This window comes from Crassostrea angulata, chromosome 4 (assembly GCF_025612915.1).
Source record: "Crassostrea angulata isolate pt1a10 chromosome 4, ASM2561291v2, whole genome shotgun sequence".
In the NCBI taxonomy this organism is placed as follows: Eukaryota; Metazoa; Mollusca; class Bivalvia; order Ostreida; family Ostreidae; genus Magallana; species Magallana angulata.
The window spans coordinates 45,496,780-45,514,837 of record NC_069114.1 but is presented as its reverse complement, the minus strand read 5'-3'; the positions used below and the strand labels follow the sequence as shown (position 1 = coordinate 45,514,837).

At 31.8% G+C, this 18,058-nt stretch overlaps 1 protein-coding gene across 2 annotated transcripts in view; it reads right to left on the bottom strand.

Moving 5' to 3' along the window:
- Nucleotides 1–17,605, bottom strand: part of LOC128180829 (5-hydroxytryptamine receptor 1D-like) — a 39,644-nt gene extending 22,039 nt beyond the window's left edge. Inside the window, exon 1 of one of the 2 annotated variants that reach the window (XM_052848985.1) lies at nt 17,503–17,605. The gene's annotated coding sequence lies outside the window, so the exon portion shown is untranslated. Of the gene's footprint in view, nt 1–8,524; nt 8,577–17,502 lie in introns of those variants that run through there. The other variant, XM_052848984.1, reaches the window with a different exon arrangement.
- Between the last annotated feature and the right edge of the window lie 453 nt (nt 17,606–18,058).

Sequence of the window (18,058 nt, the reverse complement as noted above, 5' to 3'; positions counted from 1 at the left end):
AAATATACCACCTTGGCAATGGCATAATTAATTATCTTAGACAGTGTTCTATCCTTTTTTTGTTTTTGCAAGGTTAATAATTTTTCCGATATATTTATAATCCTTGCAGCTTATCAATCTTGGTTATTTGTATTTTTTTTGGAAGTAAAAGCATCATTGTTTGTAGATGTTTTTACTCATAAAGTCAACATGAATGAATAGAAATGTTCATTAACATTACCCTAGAGTATTTATCATACATCATGGTGTAACTGTTTACCGAAAACAACGATATATGACAAAATAGGGCGTCGAATTTATCGTCGTTGATTTGTCTGTCTGTCTGTTGGTCTGATTACTGTCTCATTTTTGAATCATAAACTTAAGCCGACATAAATACTAACATTTTTGCTCTTTTTCCAGTGATTCCAATGGAATAAATTAATACGTTCTTTTAATGTAATGTTGAATTCTTGTTGTACATGTAGCACTTACTGCTTCTAGACTTCAAGGATGTATGAATCCGAAAAGCGACAATATTTATACAAAGAACAGCTTATTTTGACCTTATGAACAGGGAAAAACGTGATGTTTTAGGTAAAGACTTGACTTTTTCAGAAGCTGCGTCTGTTTTCCTTCATTTTTTGTCTCTATTTTTGTTGTGATCATTAATATATTGTATGTCTGTTTCTCACTTGGTCTGGCAATTTGAGATTAATTATCGAACAGCTTGACGTTATCAGCCCGCATTATTGTTTTGTTTGGCCTTCAAATGATCGTTTCATATTCTCCGATGCAGTCACGTAATATCTATGAAACATATTCCAATTTTTTAATAAAGAAGAAATATAAATACTTCTAGTAGAGTCAACACAGATGTTATTTATAATCAATCTTTATTTTCGGGTTTTGGGAATTTGAGGAAATGTATCAAATACTCTTTTAATGTATAAGCATGTTACATAATCATCATCAAGAGACCACTGGGCTACATCGCACACCTGAACTACGATGTTGAATATCTAAAACATTGTATGAAAGTGCAATTGAAACATAATTGTGACGGAAGACAAACCGGCTACAACTGCTGAACAACTGATGACTTCCATAGTATCAGACTGAGAGGAAAATTGTAAATAGACCATGCTATGCATCATAATATAATAATTAGATACGAAAGCCGAGAAGGATCATTCGAGATTCGAGATTCGAAATTCGAGATTCGAAATACGAGATTCGAGATTCGAAATTCGAGATTCAATATCTAAATTAACCAATCAAATCATGGATCTGAAACCTGTATCCTAGCAACAACAAACTGTTCTAAATAAAGATCATTCGTACATGCTCTTTCCTACAAATAAATGTCTTAATAGCTCTTATATAGTGGTTATAAAATGGTTAAATTAACATTGATGAATTAACCCCACACAGTATAAAAATTAAATTAAAAATAACACTGTTGGCTTTGCGAATCTAAGTCACTGTGGTTTTGTTTGCCCTGTATGTATCCCCCCCAAACAATTTTAACCCGAAGTGTATTCGCCCAAACTGTGTAAAAATCGGCTCGCGAAGAAAGATCTGTTTAATCTAAATGTTTTAGCTATGAAACGAAACTCAATGAAATAATCGACATGTCAAAATATAGGTTATGATAAAGTTTTAAACCATAGAAGATATAATGATTTACAACCTCAAAGACAAAAATCCAGATAAGAATAGTGTATTGTAGGGTATGGCAATGCCATTGTCGATAAGAGAGAGAGAGAGAGAGAGTGAGAGAGAGAGACAGACAGACAGACAGACAGACATACAGACAGACAGACAGACCGACCGACCGACAGACAGACAGACAGACACAGAGAGAGTTTTGTAGTGTCAAAGTCAGTTTGATTTAGAATTTGAAATTGATTTGATTTGTTTCAAGCATATTTACACAATAATTAAGCCTCTAAAACGAGAAAAGAGAGGAGGAACCTAGGGTACGGCAGACCAACTAGCAAGCCTTAATTTTAACGGTGTTAGCGCACCTGTGATTTACATCGACTCTCTCTCTCTCTCTCTCTCTCTCTCTCTCTCTCTCTCTCTCTCTCTCTCTCTCTCTCTCTCTTTCATCACCTAGCATTTCCTTTTTCCGTGAGGGGGTTTGGGGTATTTGTGATGTCTTACATTAGCCAGCGAAAATGATAAAAAAAAACATGAAATTTTCTTTAAATTGTGTGCGGATGTTGTACGCCAATAATCTGTTTTCAGTATATACATTTCAAGGGGGGGGGGGGCTATATAGTCCTAATTAATTTGTCAGTTATTCTGTCCCCACTTTGTTTTCTCTTCGTTTTCCAGGGGTTTTTTTATTTGGCTCGGCAAATTAATATAAAACTTTCTGTGTAGCTCCATAACGATGCACTGTAGATAAATTATGAGTTGTTTTACTTTTGATAAACAGGTACATATCCGTACTTGATTTTTAATTTGACTCTTATAATCGGATTAAATATTCCAATAATTATAGGGTTGGAAAGAGTAGACGGGACTTTTTTGCGCATATCCTACTGTACCATTCATTCAACACAGGTATTCGCACTCATCGAGTTCGACTTGCTTTCCTTTTCTTTCATCCACTGGATTTAAAGGGGTACACAAAAGGGGTGAATAAAGCCGGGTTTTAAACTATTTTTGGTGGTGAAATACCTTAGGGTTCAAACGCATCAGGTGGAAATGCACCAGGGCAAACAAAATTACTTAGATCCGCGAAGCACACTGCATTATTACTAGTTTACTTAGATATTCTGTGTAAAAGTAAATACAAATAATTATTTAGTTAGGTAGGGAGAAGTGAAAATAGCATTTATTTGTATATAAGAGCATGTACGTATGATTTTTATTTAGAACAGTTTGATGTCGCTAGGATACATATTTTCAGATCCTTGATTTGATTGGTTAATTTAGATATTGAATCTCGAATTTCGAATCTCGAATCTCGTATTTCGAATTTCGAATTTCGAATCTCGAATCTCGAATGATCCTTCTCGGCTTTCGTAATTAGACATTGCTATGCATCATAATATTATAATTAGACCATGCTATGCATCATAAGATTGTAATTAGATCATGCTATGCATCATAAGAAGACAGTAAATTGGAAACGTAGAGGAATGCTTGGCCGGGCGTGTTTTGTTCTTACCTGCTTAACAATGGTATGTACTAACGAAAAAACGTCCTGTGTGTATATGTATGTGAATGGAAAATTATGCAAATGATCTAATACTAGCTATGTAGTCCTGGATACATACCGTTTCTTTATTATTACGTAGTATCACCTCTTTATATAAGACTTACCCCTCTTATCTACCTCATTTGATCAAAATTGAAAGCTAATACAATTTAACATTTTGTAATTTTCAGAAATATTGGATCAAACTTGCTCAAGACATTAGCTATGGGCAAGGAAACATGAAATTAATATTCGGATCGAGAAAACACAAACGGATAAAACACGTGATCAGCTTTCATTTAAATGATCTTAAATCCCATTTAATAATTTGTCCAGGTAAGCTAAACATCTGTTTTTATAACAACGATAACAATTCTCAGTTATGCAATTTCAAAAACAAAACTTAATAACAAAAAGCCCATGAATTTTGTGGTTGTTTTCATTAAAGCTTGTGTTAACAATCGAAAATGAGAAAATATTTACAAAAGATTATATACTGTTTAATATCAATCATGTGCCCCTGTGTTACTATTATCTTACATTTGCTTGCAATAGCAGTAACCTATTTAGAACAATTATCGGGATCATTATGTCAGCGCCAAAGTGTAATTTATTTCAATGGTTTGAGGTGCAGTTTCCGAAATCAAGTATCGTTTTAGTGTGTCCTTTAAGGCATTAAAAATGTTGACTCTCTGAATCAATTACAAAATGTTTTTATGATTATAGATAGTTTATGCAGGAATTTAATAAAAATTTGTAAAATGTACTTTCAAAAAAGCAATATAATTCTAGACAAGCAGTTTAACAATAGGGAATTCAATTTATACAACGGTTTAAAGCAGCTATGAAAATTTCTTATATCGTTTTAAAATTAGAATACTTTTAGAGCGTTATATAATATCTACAGGAACTGATAAATTGATCTTAAGCTGCTTGTTCTGGTTGTACATTATACTTCATGAAAGCAATCAATGGTTTTAAACCAATGACTTTACAAGTACTTGGAATGTAAGTATCAATAATTGCTGAAGCAGTTTTTACGATCATTCAGGCTGTTTTTCTATGAATAAAATGATAAACTTTTTTGTTTACTAAACAAAATCTACAGACAATTTTTTAAAACGGAACAGTTGATTTCGCCTTTGTTCAAATTAACACTAATGTAAAGGCAGGGGCATTCATGACTCTTGATCACTAACATTACTTTAAACAAATTTTTAGATACTTTATACGTTGTGTACTTATTAATATTGTATGTTCCAAAATATTCAATTTTTAAAAATCGTACAAAAAGTAATCACATCAATGCAAGACAAACCAATTTCATTATCTATGGAATGTGGAAGGCAATTACTGATAATGAAAATGCAGACAACAACACATGTGAATTACAAATAAAACATAATGTAAAGTAAATGGAAAAATGAGTACCTGCCATATTTGATGTGATTTATATAAAAAATAGTAATGATGTCAAAGTAATGAAAACAGATTATTTTTATGGTATCCATTTCTTTAGAAAAAGATGGAGAAACAGTGTTTTACTGTAAACGTGACTGTCCTTTAAGAAAAGTTAGAAATAAAAAGCAAGTATTGATCATTAGTGTTTAAAAACCTTAAGCTCATCAGTTTTAAAAGAAAAAAATATTGGTCGCAGATGTTGGGTGGTGGTAAAGAATTTTTCTCATAGTGAGATAATTTAAAGTTTTTGTAGGTTTGTGGCCATTATATCTCCTAAAGATGAGAAAATAAAATGACAATATTGATTCGTCATATAATACAGCATACAACACAGAAGTTCAAATATCTCCACTACAGCTGATAAAGGAATACAGAAACAAGAACACTTTGTAATGATACTTAAAGCGTCTTTTCATACATTCATGAATTCTACAGGGCCCGTTGTCATAGATATCTACATACGTTATACATATGTATAACTATGTTTATGTTAAGGAGGCAAGGTGACGATTCAGTGAAAAGCTGAAAATTAATTAATTTTTTGTTGTTGTTGTACTCCTTCAGAGTATTTTTAAAGGCAACATTTTAAATGTCAGTTGTCGATTATATGAAATATACAGAGCTCACAATTCTTTTGTTAAAATTAAAACATGGTACGTGCCATGTTTTTGTTTACGGTTGTTACACATAGTAGAAAATGTTTTGTTTCAAGGAAACTTTTCTTCTTCTTGCTAGTTCGCTATAAATAGAAATTAGAATGTCAAAATTTATCTTGCAAATCAAAAGCTGTCGACTTACTTTTGTACTTTTAATTTATCAAATCTGTAACACTATTTGTCATCGCTGTATAGGAGATCTCCAAAGGGGAGCAATAGGCTTCATTAAGTCGAACATAATTTTCCTCTTTATTTTTTAAGAAACTGTTTTAACATCTAATGACTGTAGTAAATTATTAATGTCTAACATTGAGCTTAAAACAAAATGAAAACGTACAGCTATTTATATTTTTAAAGTGATGCTGCATTTTTCATATTATCAAGATAATCAATGCCAAATTGATATGTTTTTTCAATTAAAGATTTTTAAACCAACAATTTAGTATGGATGTAAATTCTTTACTTTAAATCTTCGAAGAACAATCTTGCAGAATGTTTTTACTGAAAAGTTCTCAGTAGTTTGTTGAGGTAAGGAGTAGGAGCAAATTTGTTATAATACACTATAAAAATCCTTAAATTAATTTTTATTCAATGTCATAATCAATTTTCCTTTTATTGTTTATAATTATTAAGCAATGGAAGAAAGGTTGTTTAATAAGACGTCTTTAAGTGCATGATCCTTGTTAATTAATAAATGTTTTTTATTTGTAATTTAACAATTAGTTTAACTGGTTTATAAGAGTGTCTTTGAAATAGATACATAAGAGTAAAAAATATTTTCATTTCTTAGACGACCCTTAGGGAGCAGGAGACACATTAAATGGTTTCAAAAATAGGTCCCACTTTATAAGAGGCAAAAACAAAAGAAGAGTCGATAGGGCTCAGTTATCAAAGATAAGATTTATCTATTGTTGTTCTTTAATTTGTTAGAATTTAACGGCATACCTTTTACGAAACTGATAAAAGAAAGCGTGACATAATGCAGTCTGAAAATTTGGCACACATAATGCACTCTAACTCCACAAGTTTTAGAAATAAAGCTTGTGAATCTACTCATGCAGTTGTTGTCATTAAAAATATGCAAGCATTTATTAGAACCACAACGCTTCTCTTTAAGCATAAGGTTATCAATTGACTTAAATAGTATATTCTGTTCTGTTGGCACATGTATATATTTTCAGTGAGCTGCATGATGCATGGACGTTAGTTTATTGCTTTGATGCGGTGTAATTGGTACATCATTTCGAAATTGACATTATTAATCGTGTTTGTGATGAAAGTGTGATCTGTGTCATTTTATGTGTCACCATCAAAACCATTTAGTTGCTCTTGGCATTATCTGCAGCAGATTGCATCATGTCCAATTTTGTAACTCTTTGATTGTATGTGGAAATTATGTTAAGAGTGATGTTAGGAGATTCTTTTATCTATATAATGAGCGACAACAAATAGTAATTAATCCAACTTTGATTATTTATATCACGCAAACTTTTGCCAAAATAAAAATCCCTAAGGTTGGCTTAATAACAGCTTGTGCATGACAACCGACATATCAATCTAACCTTTTCATCTTGCAGACCATTCATACGGGTTTTAATGGGTTTTTTTATCTTTTGTAAATGATGAAGCACTTTGACACTTGTGACCTAAATGACACAATCAAATGATACCTTCATTTATTGCAAAATCGATAGAAAGCGAGAATATTGAAAAATGTCTTTTAGACACAACTGCCAAGTCATATACAGGTTTCCATTGAGAAACGAGATGAGAAGAACAGAAGAGGCGAATGCTTATTTGACATTTCGTAGCAAAACAATACATCGTCAAGAAGTCTCATCATATATATTCATCACACTTAGACGTGTTAGTTATCCATATTTGACATGACATATTTGTTCTAGTATCGTGTTAGGCCACATAACTAGGCTAAATGTCTACATCATTACTGGGCAGCAAAATGTATCTCAAAACGAACAAACACACGAGTCATTCAGATATTTTTTCCCCTGCATGTGGACGAATCATCAGGGAGCTGCATAAAAAATAGGACTGTCTAAAATAAGAAACAAAAGGGGAAAATGGTTGATTACATATCAGCATAAGTCTTTGGTTAAAATAACCATTAGAAAACATATTGTGCTGGATAATTATCGCGGTATGATTTAGACCCAAGTAACGATAATTAACCAGATTCATGTTAAAGATGTTACCTATGTGCCAGAGAGAGAGAGAGAGAGAGAGAGAGAGAGAGAGAGAGAGAGAGAGAGAGAGAGAGAGAGAGAGAGCGCCAATGTACTTTCAAAATCGATTTGTTAAAGAGGCCCAGCTGTGAGGAGCATACATGTATTTAAAAGCTAACTTTAGAACACTACTATGAGATCTCGTCATTTCTACTTCAACCTATATACTTGATTGTTTTAAACAGATCTTAATTTTCACTTTTATTTGAAGTAATTGTGTTTTGTTTGATTTTTTAAATAAAGTTTATACAACCCTATTATTATGTTTTAATAATTTTTATAATTTGATAAATCTGACTGTGTCGTTTCTGCGAAAATAAGATAAGAAAATGATTTCATAATTTGGGCATTATATATACATTTATATATACATTTTCGTCGTATACAATTTTTCCAATATTATATTTTTACCACACTCTCTACAACTCTTCATTCTAATCTCAAATACCACGGAAGAGCTCAAAATTAAGATTTTGTCACAACTCAGTGAACAAAGAGATATGCACAATGCAAAATGAGTAATGTTTTGACGGTTTACCAATGATGTTCCGCGAAACATTTCGGAAATAATTGTTTCTTGCCAAATTATTTAATCTTAACAATGCTAACGATTTTAGATAATCAAATCTCAGTCAACAATCGGTCTCAACAATGCTATGAAGGATAAGTAAACTCCGATACGATTCTAAAACTAGCAATTTGCTATGATAACTGTTTTCTTTGTCAATTTCAGAAACTCAAAAACTCAACAGATCTGATTATTAAATCAAATATACTAAAAGAAAACAAAATCTGAAAGGGGTGGGGGATAGAGTATTTACACGTAAATAACAAAGTTCATTCACTCCAAAGTAAAGTATTTTAATCAAAAAAGAGAGTTCGGCTGACTAATGAATGTATCTTCTTCTAAAAAAAACTACAAAGAATCAGCGTGTTTCGAAAGCCTAAAATATCATTAAAAAAAGGATTACCTTGCTAAACTTCCATTGTAATCAGTCCTTTAGTAATTAATAGTATACTCACACATACTACTAACCTCTCTATCGTTAAGAACTCAAGGAACAGGTGCACGTAACGATGATATGAAAATCCCTCAACAGTTCATCTGTAACCACTGATTAAAATCTATGTGTCTTGATTAATGAATAAAATTGAGTCTGGAATTTGGTGATACACGGCTATGAGTGCAAACAGGTCAGATTTGTCGGCTAAAGAAATATTAAAAAAAAACCATACTAACAATTTCAATAATTTTCAAGTAATATATGCATTTTGAGTTATGTTGAGTAGAAAACCTTCATAAAAGCTATATTGGATAATATATTATACAGATTTTAAATGGAACTATTTTAAAATAAGATAATTAAACTTTGATTAGGGGTGTCTTATAATAATAGAGGTATAGCTATAAAGATTTCGATCTCAGTGTGCTTCATTAATTCATCGCACTTGGGGTTCTTTTTTACTCGAAAGCAATATCATCAAACTCGAATCAAAAATCTAATTCGATCAAATGCCGAAAAAAGAGGTTTTTTTTTTAAAATCAACCATTAAGTGTTTACACGTTTGATATAAAATTAAAAGAAATATTCCCACTTATCCTTCTCTTTAGTAATAAATATGACTTGCATTATTTGAGCAAACGATCCTTAACTAATTAACAAATGAGTGTCCTCTCTATAATTACAATGTATGTGTGTCACTGACACGATTAAACCGCTGTATAGCACAGTACATGACCAGAAAAACAGGGCAGTGACTTGCATTTGATGTAATAGTGCAAAATAATTCATACTTTATCGACAGCATTCAGACTAATACGTGATCAGTGAATAAAGTGATAAGTCGAAAATGTTCTTTTTCTCCGGTATGAATAATTATTTTATGAGAGTTAATTTGGAAAATTGGCGGTACTTTATTGAGAGATAACCCCTGGCCGCTAAAGTGTTAAGACCTATGTCTCCAGACATGTCAATAACTTCCAAGAACTATTTCCTTAAAGTCACCTAAATCGACAAGAAGGGTTCATAAAAAAAACTGTTACTGGTGACGAAAGATAGGTATCGCTATTTGACCGAGCTAAACTTGAGTTCTGATTGTCATTATATTAATGTTGATAAAAAATATTGCTGATATAAAATAATATAAGTACAGCGATGATGGTGTAGTCGGTTTGAATTACCAGTAACCATTAGAGCGGCCGTTTAACCCATATTACTTAGCAATTTCTTTGAAAAAATCCCTTGGTCTATTGAAGCAAGCAGCCAAATCTGCTGTGAGCATATCCAAAGAACAGCACATGCAGGTAATGCATTGCTATTGTCAGCACCAAAGCTGAAAATACATTCATTGTTTTGTGGCATGTATTGTTGGAATTTTATAAATGATATGCCCAGTTGTACTGTTAATTTCATGTTATTTTTGGTGTTTCAGCTGTTTGTATAAATCATCTGTCAGTCATGATATGATTTTACTTTTTCCTGACCTCTTTTTTAAGCAGTATTGTCTTTTTTATTAATTGGCGCTTACAGTTGTCTAACAATAAAATAATGCAAAATTGAGAAATAAATTATGTAGAAACGCTTGTCGATCAATTTCAATTACAAGTGTAACAACATGGGTCAATAATTGTGGATCCTTGAGCATTGATCGACAGACACCATCCCCACCACACCCTCGAAAAAAATAAAAAGAAAGACCATTTTTGCTGCATAACTCTTCGCTATAAAGTATGCAGGTGTCAAGAAAACCAACAAACCATACATGAAGATATTACCCAATCCCAGAAATGTCTCAAACAAGAAATGGATCAGTCTTATTATCCGCTTGATAGCTAATGGTCACAGCCATGTTTAGCCGTAACAGATAAAACAGATTTATTGTGGCCGTTAAAGTTTATGAAGAGTCCTTTTACAAGAAAAACGGAATGCTTTTATGATTATATTTTGACTGAAAATCATTTGCGCATATAATAGATCAATTGGTTGGAGGGATGATTGTCAAACAGAGAGTCCGTGGGCTCAAAAACATGCTTTTGTGCAGATTGTTACAGATATTGCAAATCATTTTGATTTGTCTGGAGAATTTTTGTCAGACAATCACTAAGTATTGGTTCGGGTTTACGATGGGTTGCAATCGCCTTGCACGCAACTTAAATAATATATGACTATAATTAGAGTGGCGATAGGCAAAACAATATAGTTTAGACAATTATGAAATAAGGGCATAAATAAAAGGAGAATCCCAAAATATCTAAATTTGCTATATGCATCATCTTCTTGTTAGCTGCAGATCTATAGCTATACGGGAAAAAGAACATCTGAATGTTCTCGTAAAACCACCCATCTTAATTACCAACATTGTTGTCATCATAAGAAGAATCCCATTTATTTAACATTTTTATAAGTACAAACTGCATTGTACGCTTGCTTAATCTTTCGAATTCACGACTTGAGTAATATTCAAATCGGAAAAAATTGTTCCATCATTGATGTTTTAATTCCACAAGACTTACTTTTACGATATACTAGTAGTATAATCACATTGCTTACTAGCTTGTTATTGTTTCACCTTATATCTGGACAAATTAACATACTAAAACATTAAAATCTCCTCATCATTGTTAGAGCCAAGTAAAACAGAATTATACTTCCTATGATATGCATTAAATTTTAAACTTACATTTATTTTATATTCACAATTCTTAATACTTCTCGTGGTAAAACTGATTTAAACGGCAAAAGTTTTACATGTAGCTTCTGGAAGTTCGATCCCGATGGAATTTAGAACTCGAAGATAACAGATATTGAACAATAATCAAGAACTCAACAATTTTAAAAACTTAACAGCTAATACAACGAAGAACGATGGCATATAAAACATTTTATGGACATAAAATTTTATTTTTTCCAATTTAAAAGACGGTAAAATTGTTTACACCACAAAATTTAGCATGTATCTGACAAGGTAATAACATGTTTTTATTTCAATCTACAAAATCACCAATGATCAATCATATCTTGATAAATGCATGATTTTTTTCGACGAGACAGTCAAGAGGTCACGTGATAGTTTTAAGTGCTCACATGGTGGCTTGTATGACTAACAATGTGTGGTTAAAATAATGTGACTACATCGTATCTAAGGGGTTTCTTGCTCAATAAAACGAATCAATCTTTCTTCATTTCTTTCTGGCGGTCACTCATTTGGTGTAATCTATTATGTTTCCGTGTGTCAAACAAATCTTGTAAGACTTTTACCGTGTTCTTCAATGTAGATAGCTAATATGCATTAGCCCGCAAATTACAAGAGTTTCTGGCTATATGCTTGATAGTACAATACGATTTATTCAAAATGATGTCAATTTGCGTCAAATCATTCAAGAACAGTTACAAATAACTTGTCTTAAGACAGGTGTGGTTTCTAGGTCGACTCACTCCACATTCAGACATAAAAAATAATATGTCGATGAGTTTGAACTGTGAAAAGGTGTCCGGAAAATTGCTAATTGAATTGATATGAAGATACTGCAAGTCTAATAAAATATGTGATAAATATCGATGCTTGTATCTGATTTCTCTAAAATAAAGATTTATCGGTTCATTTTCAAAAGCAGTGAGTTGAAAACTTCACTTTTTTCATACGACTATTGTTCAAAGGGCATATTATCTGACTGGTTGATATGAGCGCATGCATGTTTAAAACGGTGTGATGTTTAGATCAAACCAGTGTTCTCTATTTGCTCTTCTGTTTAGATGTAAATGTCGATTTCATAAAAACTTTTATCATCATAATAATTATGCATTCATTTGAATTAAAAATTTGTGGTCATCTTGGGTTTAACCTTTTTTTAAAATCAATTTCGATTGTTATTTTCTGATATCTATGTCATTTAGTATATTGACTAAGTAGATCGTAAAATGGATAGGCGTTTTAAATGTACATTGAAAAAATGTACACTCATGTTCGTTACATACAATTTCCTTTTATGACGCCATTTTTAGTTACAACGTACAGTACTTTTAGTACCTTGATTATTATCAATGAGCAGTTGTAAACTTTATGTGCAGCAGTTAGAAATGACAAGGGAACACATTATAGTTTACATGATGCCATTAAAGGTGGATTCTGAAAATAAAAATGTTCAACAGTTAAAGAATAAGTGGTAGTAAAGCCATCTTAGAAAAAAAAACAGTTGACGCGATTCAATGACATATAAAGAAGACGAGACCCCTGTTTGTGTTAAACAAAGCCATTTATAATGAATTGGACATTTCAAATCACAGTATTTTTTAAATATTTTGAGAACAATATTAATTCTGTTTGCGCATAACAAATGTAATTTTATACAGAGGAATTTCTAATCTTCTATTAATCTGATAACACCTTGGTTATGCAACATCGTGAACATCATTCGAATAAATCAATACAATCTATTATTTATATGCAGAAATATATTGCTCATCTTTGTACAAATAATCAGGTCCTTATCGGGGGGAAGGAACGATTACTGTAATCTAAATTGACGGTCTGCTGACAGTCTGGTAATATTGGAGGATGCTGCGAAGAACAAAACGGCTTTCTAAAAATTTATATTGATTTCCGAGCCCGATGAATAAACCCACATTAACTCCAATCCACCATGGAGGCAGACACTCTCGTAAGAAGCAGATTTCCAATCTGTCAGCGCAAGACAAGAGGTAAATGATTGAGTTCTCCTCACAAGGAACCCTGTTTTTTGAATAAGGGTGTAATCTCCTTTGTCAACAGAATGCCAGCTTTCTTTCAGAAAGAGCAACATTTTGCCCTTAGACCAAAAGATGAAGATATGAAATAAATATAAACCGACATATTGGCGGTCAAACTTTCGAAAACATCTGTTAGAATATTTTTTTCTTATTTGGAATCCTGGGGTTTTTTTTGTGCATTTTCTTGACATCTATATATTTTCCTTTTTTGAACCAAGATTGTACGATCTAATGTAAATACTGAACTCCATTTAAAACTAAAGTTAGTTCTTACAGAAATTGGCATGCGCAAGGAGAGCTACAAAAAATTCAAACAATTAGTCACTACAACTAATATTATTGCAAACAACAATTTTAGCACTGTAAAAGTTACATGAAAGACAATTTTTGTACCTCGCCTCACTTCTTAAAAGAATTCACTTTAATTTATACTTAGAGAACTTAATAAAACAAACTCAGGACCGGTAAAGAGATGTCTGTCACATTCAACACATTTTATTTTGAATTAACATTAATATCATGTCAATGTGCCACCATAGACACAGGATTTTTTCTTGTTTTAATAATAGTTCCCATGCCTGCTAATAAAATAGGGTACCCTATTTTAAGAGAAAGCTAATGTAACAACAATTCAACCTCAAAAAGTGGTTATATGGTGGACATCAATGAACCCTTTTCATATTTTTTCAGAATATTAAATCTTTTTTTAGATAAGCCTCACAATAACTCACTGTCTGTAAGTTTGACATTATTATAATGTGTAGGTAGGCTTGATTCCTTAGGTCTGCAGCTGAGCAGTTCTACAGCGGTTCTAAGCGATTAAAACGACATTATTCTGCACTTTTGTGCGCAATTTTCATGCAAAACAAGATATAAAAACTCATTTTTATTGGTTCTATAACCTTTGACAACAGTTTTGGTCAGTTGTTTGGTATAAATAAGTCAGTTTAAGTAACGTTTTCATATTGGACCACATGTGTATTATTTTGACTTTGTTGAAGGTGCGAAGTTCGACAACTTTTTTTAATCACCTGGGTGTTTGGTTATCAACCGAGAGTATTATTATAGAGTAAGGTCTCTGTCAGCATCATTTATGTTGAAATATCAATAATTTGGCGGCCCCCTGGTGAAACAGTTTTACCGGGCATTCATCTTTCCAGGCCTCCCTAAGTTGTTCATAAAACCTATAAGTACGTACATTTTGAATTAAAAATATCTCCCCTTAATAATTTTTACTCACTATAAGATGGTAATATCACAAAGTATATAGAGTTTAAAAGCAATATTTATGCAGAAGCTTATACGTGAAACGGAGATCAGAACGAGTTTGTAAATGTTGAACGAGGCCAATTACAGTTCGAGTACGCACCCTTTCGCGCAGCGTTTTATTTGCATTGTGACATCACTTCTTTTTTTTTGCTTGGTTGACGCCATGGCGTTATAATTTCAACTGCAGATATTCAGCGCAGTTTGTTAAAAATAGCTCGTTTGAGGCGTAAAATTTATATTATATTGTAGATTAAACATACATGTCATGAAATATAAGCTATATTTGGGCTCGGGTCGAAAACGTGAAGAGGATTCAGCAATCCTAGCCCTCTGTCACATTTTCTTGTCCCGACTAAATATATCTTTAATACATGTATTTCAAGACAGTATCCATGTACTTGTATGTATAAGCCTAAATATGTGGTTTTATATATATTTTTATAACTTAAATATGTTTGAATATTTTAATAACACTATAACGGTCACCATTTTCGCCTTTATCAAATAAAAATTAGCCATTATCAGATAACTTCTGAGAAATTGGGCATACAAATAAAACTTTGATAAGACCCCTGGAACAAACCAGGAGGTAAAAGGTTTTTTATTTGATCTTGTGATGTCTTCTAGCAATAACCTTCATATGTAGAACAGGAAAAAATCACTAGGGCAGAAGTTAGAAATGTTTGATTTTTTTGTTTTAAAATGATAATTATTTCGGTAGAAATTCATGTAAGAAATTTCATTTAAATATCTAGGGCAGACCAATTTATACCCGGTCTCGTTAAATGATTTATACAGAATTCATAGATTTATTACAGAGCTGAAGGAAATATCAATATATTCTTTCTTTTTTACAACATGGCTTGCCATCATGATTATGGAATATTAAATTGCAGAGATTTGTAGTAGATTCTCAGAACTATGAAAACTCTATTATTGGCGTATTAAGGCCAATTGAATGAGTCTGCACAACACCGATCACGCAGCTCTGATCCATATATGACTTTACAGCAGTGGGATTACAGGTTTACATCCCAATCAATCGGTTATGTCTATGGTAAGATCGCATAGAACTCTATGAGTTACCACACTTCAAGGAATCCCATGTTCTTTAAGTATTTCAACATATCTGCTTTAAAATAGGTTTTGCTGTCTTAAGGACTACCGCGACTAGAGGTACATTGTACATATATGATAATTGCAAATAAACGCTGAATGTAGTCAATCCTTCGTTATCTTTAACAAAAATAACGCAGGTTTACGTAAACATCGGGAATTAAGTACTAGTATTCATTGCATTCATTACATTGCTTTGTATCGATTGACATCTTTGTAGAATTTAGTACAGTTTTCTAATATCTAATGAAAGATGTCTCACATTTCTGTAACATTTAATACTCAGTATTTCCAACTTTGTTCTTTGTTGAATATCCATTTCCCCATTCATTCCTCATACATGTACCATAAATAAACAAGGTCCAAAAAACCCTGTATTTCAACGTTTTTAAGCATATAGTAATCACTGCATGATCTGCAAATCTTACAACATACACAGATATAAATGCAAAAAGATGCTGAAGGCATTATTTGCAAATGTTGGTGTTGATCATCCAACATATGTTGACGTAGCTGTAATGTTAATCCAAAGCAACCTTATGAAATTCATTTTAATATTTTAATGAGGACGACAACAAATGACTTTGCTTAGTCAGAAAAAGATGTATTGTCTATACCATTGTTTAAATATCGTATCTGTTTTCTATTCAATTGTCTAAATATAGTATCTTTATTTTCTATACAATTGTTTAGATATCGTATCTGTATTTTCTATACAGTTGTATAAATATCGTATCTGTATTTTCTATACAGTTGTATAAATATCGTACCTGTATTTTCTATACAGTTGTATAAATATCGTACCTGTATTTTCTATACAGTTGTATAAATATCGTACCTGTATTTTCTATACAGTTGTATAAATATCGTACCTGTATTTTCTATACAGTTGTATAAATATCGTACCTGTATTTTCTATACAGTTGTATAAATATCGTACCTGTATTTTCTATACAGTTGTATAAATATATTACCTGTATTTTCTATACAGTTGTATAAATATCGTATCTGTATTTTCTATACAGTTGTATAAATATCGTACCTGTATTTTCTATACAGTTGTATAAATATCGTACCTGTATTTTCTATACAGTTGTATAAATATCGTACCTGTATTTTCTATACAGTTGTATAAATATCGTACCTGTATTTTCTATACAGTTGTATAAATATCGTACCTGTATTTTCTATACAGTTGTATAAATATCGTACCTGTATTTTCTATACAGTTGTATAAATATCGTATCTGTATTTTCTATACAGTTGTATAAATATCGTATCTGTATTTTCTATACAGTTGTATAAATATCGTACCTGTATTTTCTATACAGTTGTATAAATATCGTACCTGTATTTTCTATACAGTTGTATAAATATCGTACCTGTATTTTCTATACAGTTGTATAAATATCGTATCTGTATTTTCTATACAGTTGTATAAATATCGTATCTGTATTTTCTATACAGTTGTATAAATATCGTACCTGTATTGTCTATACATTCATTAGTAAGAGCTATGTTTAAATTGAATATAATCGACGACAAAGTCGTAAATATTTTCAGTCTCATAGAATGACCCTAACGGACAAAATTTATATAAAACAATTTAATCATTCTAAGTAAAATCAATCAATTTGTAACTAATTAAAAATGCTTTTAGAAATTTACTAGACGGAAGTTCTGTAAAACGCAGCCCAGAACCCGATGGCATTTTTTATTTCTATGCCATTTCATTGCTTTATTTTGAATGATACAAACATTGCAGACTAAGAATAAGTTTTTAAAACAAATAATCAAATACTTTGTCATCTACTTACATTTGTTTCGCAGCCTAGATAAACGACAAACCAGTGAAATCGTGATCTACTATATAGTGGAAACCTCGAGTCGTTCACATTCCCGGTATACTTGGTATTGATTTGATATCTTGCTCAGGACTCTGTCCCAGTACTCACGTCCATGATCTGTATAGCTTGTGATTGATTGATCGTTTGATTGATTGATTAATTTTCTACCTACTTGGAGAAAATCTTGTTACGACACTTTTAGGGTAACAAACCACGTTACACAGGTTTAAAAACCTCCTCAGAGACCGCCAACCTCGTTATCTTGTCGTCTTTCGGATTTCCTTAAAAAATGTGTTCGTTGAAGGCGATAAAAATGAAACAAGCGTTAAGGGTGATACAAAAAAGTTTGATCTGATGCAGGAATAACAATGTTATCAGTTAAATATAGCGTTCGATTAATATTTTAAATGTTGCGTTGAGTTAATTTTTTTCTTATCTCGGTGAATGTTTTTATTTTTTAACCGCTTTTTAAAATCGTTTTTGATACTGAGATAAAGAATAACATGTACCAAAGCATGATAAAACC